The 13,414-nt window shown below is 31.3% G+C and overlaps 1 protein-coding gene across 2 annotated transcripts in view; it reads right to left on the bottom strand.

Moving 5' to 3' along the window:
• Positions 1 to 13,414, bottom strand: part of LOC129798344 (thyroid transcription factor 1) — a 60,851-nt gene that overhangs the window by 11,581 nt on the left and 35,856 nt on the right. The gene's annotated exons all lie outside the window — the stretch shown is intronic.

Here is a 13,414-nt window from a genome sequence, read left to right as displayed (position 1 = left end):
ATTTTAGGCAAAGTGAGCATTCACTGATTGACGATGTTTGTCAATCAAAAATATTTGAATGAATGTGGTCATCGCTACCGAATACGCTAACTTTAGGCCTCTGGTGTGTACACAATTTTTGTCCAAATTAAACAGTTTGCCCCTAAAATTCTATTTACACTCGCGTGCTGGTCCATCTTAGCGTTTTTACATTCAACTTTGGTGAAAATTCGTTGTTAATTTCAAATTGAAAGATGTATTGAGATTTCACCAACATTTCTTCTGCATTTCGCATTAGAATTAGTTGGTTCGTTGATGCGTAAAAATCCCGTCGGTTCTTCTCAAAACCCAAAACATTTCGAGTATCTTCTACCGGGAATTAAATGATGCATGGAATCTTGTGTGAGTTTCGTTTGGTGAGAGGGGTGAGAGGGTGAAAATCCCAAAAACGGACAATTGCCCGGAGGGTGAATGTTATTGTTGGGTTTTTGCCCCAGTCACAACAATAGGTGATCGAATCATGCACTAAATAAACCCAAAAGCAACCCCTCAATCGCACCAGGGTGCCAGATAAAAACTCTCTAACAACTCACCCTTCAATTGAGAATTCACTTGAGTAATTTTTTATTGCACATCCTCCGTCCGATGGACAAATGAGATTAATCCCAAATTACCTCTATATTGCGAGAATGGTGCAGTGAATTCCTCTAATTTTCTTTCTATTTCAATTTTTCTACGATTGCCATCCATTCTTTGAGATCACTTTCAGACTTACCACAAATTTCTCACTCACTGATTTTCTGGCTATTTTCTTCTCTTGGATTAAATCTTTGACCTTTTAATATGCTTCGTATAAAAAAAAAGGTCGGGGATCCCAGAAAACTTCAATGTAGCCACTTGATTCAATTGTATATCTTATTCTTTTGGCTCTATAAACTCTCAAGTGAACATGATAAAAAAATTGTAAAGAGAGAATTTCAATTGTGGTTCTTTTACTATTTTTTTACGTTTTGCAGAATCCTCAAAATTGCATCCAAGAGAAAGAAAATTGTACTAAAATACATTCTTTTTTACTTAGGATGAGTCAGTTTTGTGAAGGATTTTTTTGGGCAGCTCTGAGCTGGAGAATTTGAAAAGGTCACAAGCAGGGGCCGGCGGTAAATTATTTTATACGATATTGTATTTTTTACGAATAAGATTATTTTAATACTCTGAAGAGTAAATCGCAATATATTATTTATATTTATTAAAATATTTAGTGCCTCTCTAAATAAGCGTGAATGGTTTTTTGCCATTCCTATGTTCATAAACAAAGTGCAATTAAAACAAATATTAATACAAGAAGAGTTGTTTAATATTTAATACAGTTTTCAGGCCTAAGCCATATGGCTAAACTTCTCTATTTTATTATCACCAAGAGGCAAATCGTATTTTAGGCTTTAATATTAAGAGCAAATCATCCATTCGGTTACGAAAATTCACTAAAATTGCTTGTTATATAGAATTTCTAAACCGTTGGAAACTGCAGCCAACATTTGTCTGAAACCTGACTAATATTAAGCATATTGAAAACTTGCACACATTTATATACAGTGTCGGCCAAAACTATTTTGACAAATCTGTGTTCGAGATACTAGATACAACTTTTTTAAGAAAATTCTTTTTGAAAACGAGTCTTTTGTAATTATTTATGTATTTCAAAAAACAATTAATATTAATTTGTATCAAAAATAATAGTTTTTCGAAAGTTGATCATTTTTCATCGACCAAAAGTTTGTTGACACATTTGGAAAAGTAACTCAAAATGGGAAAACACGTGCAACTAATTTCTTTAAATCCTCTTATAATTTGAAGTTATGTCTTTTGCACATTTCTATAGTTTACAATGCAATGGCTAATTTATGTATTTAAATAATTTTAACAAATTATATTTTATTTTATCAATTACCATTCTTTATTTAAAGAAAAAACCTTTGACTTTGAGTGTCGGTGGTTTAAGGGCAATAAAAATAATGTACATATTATTATCATCCATTATTAATATTAGGGGAGACTGGGGCAAAAGTCGCAAACCGAAAATTTCAAAATTAAATGTTGTTCCAAGATAAAAAAGATAGCGGCTTAAATTTTTTCCATAGATAACCTCCAAAGACCTTCTGCAATGTCGTAAGTTTTTTAGAATTCGAACAAGGAATTTAGTAAATAAAAAAAGTGAAATTTTTTTTGAAATATTTTCCTCACAGCAGATATCAATTTTTACTTATTTATTTTCCAAAATTAATGCACTGGCGAATATTTCCTAAATTATTTGGATTCTTTGGATCCGTTTTAGCATTTTATAAAGATTTTTTGCTCTAGAAATCCTTTTATTAAAAATGACCACTTGGGGTAAAAATAATAAAAGGTATGGGGCAAAAAGTAACAAAAACTGAAGCCGTTTTTGATGTAACATGGCGATAAATGACGATGTTGTAGAGAGCGATGGTGATGAATATCCGAAAAAATGAAAAATACACACAGCCAAATGTATACTCCGGAGCATAAAAATTATGTCTAGCTTTACTGAATCTGAGATATTTAGTTTAAAAAGAACACAAAATACTTCTTTCCATTATTTTTTATTTTGTTTTTATTCAGCACTTTAGTGACATTTACTAGGCAACTCTTCGAAAGATTTAATAAAATTCATCTCGCCCAATTCGCTATTTTCGCATTTTCAGAATGGCTGAATAGAATTTTTTGTCGGAAATAACCTACGGGAAATAACTTGTAAAGCGCTTTTCTCGTTCAAATAGAGAAAACTCTGTTCTAAATAGGTGTATAGAGATAAATTTCCTATGAAAATATGTCATCTTGGTTTTTTTAAGTTACGGAAGCCCGTAATAAAGCGAATCAAAATTTGATAATTTTACCCCATGCCTGATATTATTTGCCCCAGCATTTTTGAGAATGGTCACGGAATTACCTTTTAGAAAACGGCTCGGTAAATGTATTTCCATAAAAAATAGAGGAAAATGACTTTCACAAAGTTGTAGAGAGGTAAATTTCCTATAAAACTGCGCTAATTAGAAATTTCTGGGGCGTTCGGGTAGCTTGTAAAAAAATAAAACATCCATTTTGTGACTTTTTGCCCCAATCTCCTCTACACTCGTGATCCCTTTAAAATACATAGCCTTAAAATGTAATAAAGAAAAAAACTCTGTGCAAAAAATCATTTAATTAAATAACTCAGAACCAAGTTTTGCAAAAACTTATCAAAATTACAATGCTTTAGAAAATTTGGAAAATAAATTAAAATGTTTAATTTATTTATATCAAATATTTATAAACTAATTTGGATCATAATTATGAGTGAAATAAATAAATATGCGAGCAATATTAATAGGGGAAAGTACTGTCCCTTCGAACGTTCATGCCTTCGAATAATGTGAATTTTCTTTAAGTTTTCCTGAGAGACTTACACATTTATATTAAATGTTACTTGGCTTATCATCAATTGTTAATAATTCTGTGATAATTTAGTGTAAATTTCTTACGAAAAACAAAAGAAATTCACATTATTCGAAGGCATGAACGTTCGAAGGGACAGTACTTTCCCCTATATTTTGATCGGTATTAATATGATATATTTTGAATAACCAATGGGTAAGGAAAATTCGTCTGAACTGAAAATTTAAAACCCCATAAGTTATTATTAAATTTGTTTATTTCTTAATTATTCTATTATAACAAAGTTTTTTTTATGTTTTAATTTTGAACGTCTGAGTTATCGCAATTTTTATTTAAGCTCTTGTGAAAAAATCAATGTTTCACTTTCCCAATTGAATAAAAATATAATGTTTTATTAACGTTGTCCGTTTTGCACTTTAATGCATTAGAAACTACATTTTTCTATAGAGTTCAGATATTTAATACACTAAAAAATTATAATGAATGATTTAATGCAAATTTGAATCTTTATTTATTTATTTTACGCTTTTGCATAGCTCATAATTAAAAATTTTATTGATATTGCTCAAAATTAGCTAATTAATGATCACTTTATGTTTTTTATATGCCAAATTTAACTTTTTACTAACATATATAACATACATATTTTTATTAATTTTTTAAATTTATTTTCTGACTAAAGATCTCTATACCCTGGGAGAAATTTCATCAAAAAATTTTTTTTTAAATTTATTTTAGTACAGTACGATTCCGATAGAGTTAACCCCTAAAAATGTTTAACACCGTGAAAAATATGTAAAATTAGAGGTTTAATGTTAAACTTTTAAACAACTTTTGTTAAGAATCAGAGACAATTTTTAACGAGTGAAGTAGTACCTAACTACAACAATTATTAACTTAAAATATTGCAGGTAAATAGGAATCAAATGTGTTGACTCTATTGGAGTCGTACTGTATTTCTTCCTGAAGTAGTACAAGTGATTGTCTTAAAAACAAAGCAATTTCTGACGAAAATTTCTCTAAATTTCTAAACACACCTTAAAAAATAACAGCCAATATTAAATTTTTTTTATAATTTTAAATGAAATTGTTGATATGAACGCCATACTATCTATTCTTTCTTGTAATTTTGATAACAACGGACGGCTAAAACGATCGATTGCCGTCAGCCGGCTCAGTTTATGTCCCTTTCTTCTGCAGTGACTACCTGATACATTGTGCTAAGAGCATCTCAAGTAACCCTTAACCCTTCCATCGACGCGAAAAAATTGTGACAGACAAATCTCTAACTTCCGCACCAAATGTTACCACGAGGAAATTCTGAGGATCATCCTAACAAGAGTACAATGAGGCTCCCTCGGGAAGAAAAACATCCTCAAAAAAAAAAGGATTCACTAAAAAGATGCTCAAGGGTAAAATCGCACCCCAAATTATTGTTGAAGCATTTAAGTTTATCCAATGGATTAATGTGTGAAATTATAAATCGTTTATCTCTTCTGTCAACATCACAATCATAATTTGCCCCTAACCACCGTCAAATCTCTCATTGATGGCAAATTTCGTCGTTTGGACAGTTGTCGGCCGCGTGTTGGGCTCGCAATAAACAAATAAATAGTAATATGAAAATAATAATTGGAAAAATATGTTGTGTGACGAGAAAGTGCTTAAATAAATTGCATCGTGTGCCAAAATATTTTCCACAGCATATTCATTTTATTCCGCTTTCATATGAGAAATTCTGCTCATGACACTTTCATGCATTGATATCAAATCCCTCCCATCTGCAATCACTCCCTCCAGTTACTGCCACATACTCATATTTAAATTTTATTTATTAAAAAAAAGAAGAATATCATTTTCAATTGACCCACATGAAACGTTTTAACTCACAGATGAAGAGCTACTAAATCTGTATTAAATGGCTATAAATGGATATTAAAAATTATGCATTCATATAGCATTTCATTAAAAAATAATTAAAATTAAAACTATATTGCGTTCATATATCGCATATTTGCAAGGGAAGTGGCAAATGCGTTAAGAATGAACTTCCCTTCTGCCATAGTGCCATGCTAGCATGAAATAGTGAATTGATTTAAAATGTGCTTGACGATATTTAAGTTCCTAATTTATGTTTATCCTTGATTTATCACAATCGAAATAGCTAAAATACAGAAGTAAAATTAACAAACAAAATGGACAACATAGAGCTAATATTATTACAAAATTGCTATATATAACAATTGTTATATAGAGAAGGACGGGACGGATTATGACATAGATGATTTTCGAAATACATCTCTTGGATCGGCAATTGTCGTAAATTATTTGTCACCAAAATCAACAGCTCATTTAGATTATGTATTTCTTAATAAGTTGCGAAAATCGTTAATGTATAGAGCGGCTGAAAAAAATGCAACGAGATACAGAACTCGTAACTTCCAAACCATTTGTGACATCGGATTCATATTTTGCATAATTATAGCTCAAAATATTAGTAAAAATTGGCACACTTACTTTAAGTATTATGTTATACTATATTTTCTGAAAAGTTGAACTTTCAATTTTAAGTTAAACTCGCATTATTTAATTTAAAAAAAAATGTAAAATTTTAATTATATAAGAAAAAAGTTTAACGAAAAAGTGAAAACTCTCGATTTTGGGGACGTAGTACACAATTTAACTGATCAAAAGTAAAAAAAAATTAAAATTTTTGAAAATGGCTTTTTGAGAAAAAAATGTTTTTGATTTTTCAAAAAGAAAAATTCAAATTCAGATTAAAGTTCAGATTCTGCCAAAAAAGGTATCGATATTACAAAATCTATTTTTTCGATATCAAAGTTCAAATTTGTTGTAAGGGAAGAGTACCACGGATCGGAATGTTAGGAGACGCGCTCCAGATTTAGTTGAAAATACAGTGAGTGTCAATAGTTTGTTGCCTAATGGATGTTTGAGAAATCAAGTGAAAAAAATGATAGAAAAAAATACTTTTCCAAATTTTTCTTTTTGCAGATGAGTTCCTTGTAATCCGTAGATATTATTTATAGTTTTCAAAAAAAATAATTAATTTTATTTCATATCAAAAATAATTGATTTCCAAAAGTTGGTCATTTTTGAAAAATCAAAAGTTTGTTGCCTCATTAAAAAAACTAATTCAAAATGGTGAAAACGTGCAACCAACTTTATGTAAACCGGTTACATTTTGAGCTTATGTCATTTGATAGGCAAATGGTGGATTTGTACATTTTTAAGGCTGTCAATGTTAAATATATAGGTGTAAGAGTGATGATAAATAACAAGAAATAATCAGTTTTTTGATAATTCATAATTTAGGTTATAATGGCAAATTACAAAAAGTTGAAAGGTGGGATATTGTCCAGAGATACTGCTGGAAGGAATCGGCGTCGCTTAATTGCCAAATTTTATGGAAATTCATGAAAAGTTATACATAAAATGGTCAAATATTATAGTTATGAGGCACGAGTACATCTGAAAAACGCTACTGGTAGACCCAGGGTTTCGACTCAGAAAGTCGATAACCGCATTCTAGGTATCTCTGATAGTAACCCCATGATGTTTGCTTCAAAAATTCAGAGTCGGCTGGTTACAGAAGGCATACAGGCTTCAAAACCAACCGCAATTTAATGAAAGTGGTAAGAATAATTACTTGGTTTGCACGTTTCCATTGGTAAACAAAACCAATCTGGTTAAAAGGTTGTAAATTCACTTGGAGCATGCTAAAAACGTAAAAATACAACCTCTTACGCAGTTTGGTTTTGCTTACCAATGGAATCTTGCGAGCCAAGTACCTATTCTTATATTTTCTTTCATTTTGAGTTTGATTTTCGAAGCATTTGAAGCCTGTATGCCTTCTGTAACCAGCCGACTCTGAATTTTTGAAGCAAACATCATGGGGTTACTATCAGAGATACCTAGAATGCGGTTATCGACTTTCTGAGTCGAAACCCTGGGTCTACCAGTAGCGTTTTTCAGATGTACTCGTGCCTCATAACTATAATATTTGACCATTTTATGTATAACTTTTCATGAATTTCCATTAAATTTGGCAATTAAGCGACGCCGATTCCTTCCAGCAGTATCTCTGGACAATATCCCACCTTTCAACTTTTTGTAATTTGCCATTATAACCTAAATTATGAATTATCAAAAAACTGATTATTTCTTGTTATTTATCATCACTTTTACACCTATATATTTACCATTGATAGCCTTAAAAATGTACAAATCCACCATTTGCCTATCAAATGACATAAGCTCAAAATGTAACCGGTTTACATAAAGTTGGTTGCACGTTTTCACCATTTCGAATTAGTTTTTTTAATGAGGCAACAAACTTTTGATTTTTCAAAAATGACCAACTTTTGGAAATCAATTATTTTTGATATGAAATAAAATTAATTATTTTTTTTGAAAACTATAAATAATATCTACGGATTACAAGGAACTCATCTGCAAAAAGAAAAATTTGGAAAAGTATTTTTTTCTATCATTTTTTTCACTTGATTTCTCAAACATCCATTAGGCAACAAACTATTGACACTCACTGTATAAGCCCCAAAATCCTATTTGGTATTCTTGTTGTTGCTAATTCGTATATTAATTATCTATTTAACTAGGATAAGTGTGCCAAATTTCGGCATAGTTGCATGCAAGCTTCGAAGTCTCAAGTTTGAAATGTAATATTTTAAATTCAAATTATTTTTTTTATTCTTTCCTCTGAAAGAGTGTTGCTTGGAACCTTGTAAAGAATTTACCGTCTTGATTTACTCTAAAATCATTCTTAATACATTTTAAAATGAATAAAAATATAGACATAGTCTTGGTGCCCTATTTCGGCCACCTTATTCCTTGCACTTCGGGAATTCTTACAATATCTTTTTCGCGTCATCTCGTTTGTCGAAGCTATATTTTTTGTTATTCTTTTGCACTGTATAATCTCTAGAGTATTTAAAATCTAAAAGTTCATGGAAATTCGAGGAACAAAAAAGGTGGCCGAAATTGCAAGCCGGCCGGAATTTGGCACACTTACCCTATATCTATGCATTTGAATTTTTAATCTTAATAAAAAAAAATAGGTGTAATCGCAAACTTGCTGTACCCCGGATCGTCACGAATTTAATAGTTTCACGAAAAATTGGGTTTATAAATTAAATCTTCACTAGTGTAGTGTATTCTTGTGAGAGTTAAATGGTAAAAAGTAGCTAATAATATTTAAAAATTCATTTTATTTTGAGCAAAAATACGATATTAACCTGACGATCCGAGGAACACTGCCGGTCGCTGGTGGTCTTCCCTTATATTAAACCGAAACATTTCCTCCCTCTGATCTACTCGAGTCGAAGTAGAAGTATCGATATATATGAATAACCATAACTCCTTTCTAATTGTCCAAATTTTATCTTAGGAATATCACAATTTCATGCTACCTCCACTAAAAATCAAGCTTGGAAATTTCGATATCAAATATCTCAATTTTACCATTTTTTTTACTAAATAATTAGTAAGAACATGACTCACCAAATTCAATATGAGCTGAGAATACGAATTACCAGCAATTATATCTATAAAGAGATTTAATTGTGCTTTTGGTTTACATAAAATATTTGTGGAGAATCGGAGGTCGCAAAAGAATAAAATCCCCATGATTTTGCGTGTAGGTTTGAAGAAGCTCTGAAAAAGTTGTCCATTGATTCACTTCACGGGTTTGTGCCACTGAATTTATTCTAGAAATACGTAGCTGAATGGAAAGTCCAACCACCGGAAGAATTTACCAATTGAGACACTTTAAGAGGCCGATTCAAGTGTATTCAAGTTCACATCCGATAATTTTGGTCTGAATTACATCAAGTTTAAATTGATGTTTATTATTTGTGTGCTCTTTAAATTTATTAACGGACTCGTGTATGTCCCTTTTTCTTGCGGAAAGTTATCTCAAGACGGCAATCTTCAATATCCACCAAGTGAAGGGGTTACTTAAGCTTGTCGGATATTCTAACTCTTATGGTCATTGTCTCCAATTGGTGACAAATCAAACAGGAAGTAATACTTTCAGTTATCCACCCATGATCTTGTTGATTTAATTTTTTAAAGAGAAAGTTCTAGATGATTTTTTTTTTGGCCAAAGCGAAATACCATATAAAAGTTTCTAATGGAAAGGGATGGTAGATCTTGATGCTATCGATGGGGTGATTGTTCAAAATTTCCAATGGAATACCCAACATTATGTTAGGAAAAAAAAAACATAATAAATAAATAATGAAAATGTGTGATGCAAAAAAATTCTCGAGAGAGAGCAAATGGCAGTTGAACGTGTGGCAGATACTTGAAAGTCCTCAACCATCTGGTTGAACGTTTGTTCTTACGAAATTGCTCATGAATTCATGTGCTAATCAGCTAGACGTGATGCTAAGTGGCTGATATACTGAATATCCTGTATTTAATTCTAATTTATATTGAAAGTATGCGATATTTTGGAACAATTCTTGGGGATCATGGGTTTCGTACGTAAACTTTTAGAGCAAAAAATTAATAGTTTCATAGATGCGGGTGACTTTGGATTCAGAGGGTGACTTTGGTTCCCCACTATTCGGAAGCTTTTCTTTAATTCTAGCACTTGAGAATGGTCCCCACTAATCGGGCATGATCGGCATGATAGATCAAATATTAGATAGTTTCTAGAATTAAAGAAAAGCTTACGGACAGCAGAGGAGGACAAAATCACCCCAGAAGGTCAATGTCACCAGAATCTACGGTACTTTAATAATAATAATAATAATAATAATAATAATGCTGTCACAACTAGGGGGGAGACCTTAGGTCTGAAAAAAGCGACCAGTTTTAGTGTAATTTTTTCCCTGTTTTCGTACATATTTCACGAGATATCTCCAAAACTACGTTGATTGCCAATTTGGGGTTTTCGGTTGCATATTCTATATTAAATTGACTTTCATTCTGTATTTGTATTATTTGCTAATTCATTCTACAATGACAGAAAACAGCTAATAAACTCAAAAGTTTTTTCGGCACGCTAGAAATATATGGGAAGAAACATAGGAAACGTCATGCCCTTGGGCACAACATTCCATGAAGGAACTAGACCTTCCCGCAGGGGGATTTCTAGGCATGAATTATTATTTTTTTCTTAAACGGAATGAGGTTGTCAGTCCCATGCCAATGGAATCAAGTTCAGTGAAGTTCATTGGTTGTTATTTGAGCCAAATTTAGACATAGTTGCATGCAAGCGCAAAGTCTCAAGTTTAAAATGTAATATTTTTAATACAAATTGATTTTTTATTCCTTCTTCTTAAGAAGTATTGCTTGAAGCCTTGTAGACAGTTTATCGTCACTATTTACTCTAAAATCATTCTTAATACATTTCAAAATGAATAAAATGTAGACATAGCCCTATTTCGGCTATATTCTCATAGTTCCTTGCCCTTCCGGAATTCTTTCAATGTCTTTTTATATGATCTTGTTTGTAGAAGCTAATTTTTTGTTATTCTTTTGCATTGTATAATCTCTAGAGTATGTAAAAATTAAAAATTTATGAAAATTCGAGGAACAAAAAAGTGGCCGGAATTGCAAGCTGGCCGGAATTTGGCACTCTTACCCTATAAACAGTAAAAAATGAAAATTATTGGAACTTGCGTTTTTATTTATTTATTTTTATTTTTAATTAAAAATGACAAAAATAAAACTTTAAGATACATTTGACACATGTGTTAATGTGCTAATTTTTTAAATTGAAATTAAATTTTTTGATTTTTCAAAAAAAATCAAAAATTTCATTTTGTTTAAAAGAAACAAAAACAAATATACTTCGCATACGTGAGAAATATGTTTTAAAATTTAGTTTTTGACAGTAAAAGACATTGATCTTTAAAAATCAAAAAGTTTTTTTTTTTTCAAAAACGTGACTTCCAAAAATGTTTAATCTTTTAACTGTTCATAAGTAATATGGAGTACTATATTCCTTGAAAAAATGAACAATGAATACTTTGAGTTTTTGAATTATCTATAGGGGAGACCGGGGAGGTTTGGGACAGGGGTAGTGTGGGACAAGGCGATTTTTTCATTATGTTTTTTAATAAATCGGGTTTAACCACTACTCAATTGTAGGCAATATTGAGATGTATCTTGACTAAAAGAATGGATATCCTCAGTTTTATTGTTTTATTTCTATGAACACTTTTTTAAAAATTGATAAAAATTGTATTTTTTGATTTCTCAGTTTTCCTCTTTGTATTTTATATCAGCGATATATAATCAAAACTTTTTTATCTCATTAGGTAGCAGTGTAATCTGGGAACATATTTTTATAAAAGTTTCAGAGATTATATGCTCTTGTTTTTTACATAAAAGTTTTAAATACCAAAACTACCCGCGGGGATGTTTGGGACACCTGAAAGGGGATGAATGGGACGTTGATTTTCCACAAGATTGTAGGTTGTGTGCAATTGTTTATTGTTAAAATGAAGAATATTGCCCAGTTTCTACTGAAAATCTCCCTCTTGTGCAAACTTTACCAGTCGAGCAGATTTTTCTTACTACAGGGACAATTAAACCATCAATGTCTTGGAAATCAATAATTTATTCTCAGAGGGGCTTCGATCTTAGCCCAATCTCGTTAAAAACTATTTTCTCGAACAATATCCTCTACAATTCTCAAAAGTTCTCCAGAAAAGGCAAGGCGAGAGATTATTCAGAGAAATAAGGGAAAAACATGTACCATGCAGTTGTCGTAAAATCAAATAGGAATCCGCCAATGAGTTCAAAACTAAAAGTGTTAAAATAATCTACTCGCCTGAGGAAGTTGATGATCATGATTGCAATATTTAGAATAAAAAGAGCAAGGAAAGGTAAATGGAAAATAAGAAGAAAATACTTTAAATAATCGATTGACAATAAATGACTCTACTGTACAAATAAAACTGATATTAATTTCTAAATATGAAATTAAAGATGAAACATTTTTATTTCTATCAGAAATATTTTTAATCTAGTATTTAAAATTAATTAACATGCTCCAATAATGCAAATTAAGCAAGAAAAAATGCGTCCCAAACATCCTCTTTTGCGTCCCATACTGCCCCAAATCAGGGAGGTTTGGGACAAAGCGTCAAGTTAAATGTTTTATCTTCTCCAGGAAAACTCAGCCGTTTTCCAAGTTCTATCGAGTATTTTTTATAAAGTCAATACCCATAAGTATCCTATATACCGCATAAAATTATGATACACTATCGTGGTTTTTTGTAATAGTGTCTCAAAGTCAAAACATGAAAAAGTGTCCCAAACCTCCCCGGTCTCCCCTACTAAATTCTTGGAAATATTAATCCAATTCATAAGCCAGGTTGTTTATAACTGTCTAATTCTCCCCTTATGTAATACAATATTATTAATTTGTGTTGATCACAAATTTTAATATAATTTATATGTTTTGACCGTTTCGACAGTTTCTCAAATACGTTTTTTTTTTCTATTATTCTATTTTCTTTTTAATTTCCAATAAATGAGTTTCAATATCTTGACGATTAATATAGCTCTGAATGATCATCACTGGACTGGAGACCCAGAGATTCCAAAGTGATCTCTCTCTCAATGAGATGGCATCACTGAACTCATTCTTAATTGCTCCAACTGTCGATTTGCCTTGTTAGCACGTTCAATAGACGTTTTGTTGATCATTTCAAAATCATCAATAGTGAATTGTTGAGATGCTTATGTTTGATTTTCACGACAGAGACACAATATTCATCCACCACGTCCCAAGAATAATATCAATCAAATATCTCAGATGTATGAAACACCATGTCCAATATTTACCCATTGAGACGCTTGACGGACACATGCACTTTAGGGGCAAATATGCATTTTTCACCGGACATATTTCTCTCCTTTCATGAAGGTCAAACACACCATATATATATATGTATCTGCACTTGATTGACACAGGGTGAAGACGCTT

Source organism: Phlebotomus papatasi, chromosome 1 (genome assembly GCF_024763615.1).
Source record: "Phlebotomus papatasi isolate M1 chromosome 1, Ppap_2.1, whole genome shotgun sequence".
Taxonomy (NCBI): Eukaryota; Metazoa; Arthropoda; class Insecta; order Diptera; family Psychodidae; genus Phlebotomus; species Phlebotomus papatasi.
The sequence above is the reverse complement of the archived record's forward strand: the minus strand, read 5'-3'. Positions and strand labels throughout refer to the sequence as shown.